This window comes from Penaeus monodon, chromosome 25 (genome assembly GCF_015228065.2).
Source record: "Penaeus monodon isolate SGIC_2016 chromosome 25, NSTDA_Pmon_1, whole genome shotgun sequence".
Taxonomy (NCBI): domain Eukaryota; kingdom Metazoa; phylum Arthropoda; class Malacostraca; order Decapoda; family Penaeidae; genus Penaeus; species Penaeus monodon.
In genome coordinates this window covers 31,253,461-31,253,821 of record NC_051410.1, presented here as the reverse complement: position 1 = coordinate 31,253,821, position 361 = coordinate 31,253,461, and positions in this window count along the sequence as shown.

Genomic DNA, 361 nt, shown 5'->3' with positions numbered 1-361 from the left:
AACTTTATTTTTGTTTTTTATCCAATTTTACCGTCACTTATACATATGCATATATATTTGTATGCTTGCGGACACTAATGCAAAGGTTCTTAAACCATGGTGCTCGCCCCCAGGGGAATGTGAGTGATTTCCAGAAGGGTGGGGTTGGAGTCCTGGAGTTAGAATTTCTCTTATTTTAGTCCTGAGTCTTTGTATGTACATGTTATCTATGCACAGTTGTTTTCCTGTTAAAAAAAAAATAAGGATTTTTGATTAATTAGTTGATAAGGAGGGGGTGAAGGCAAGACATTGTACTAGAGAGAACGTAGTTTAGGAACCAATGTACTATTAAAAGCTTCAGCGCCCCCCACCAAACAAGTTA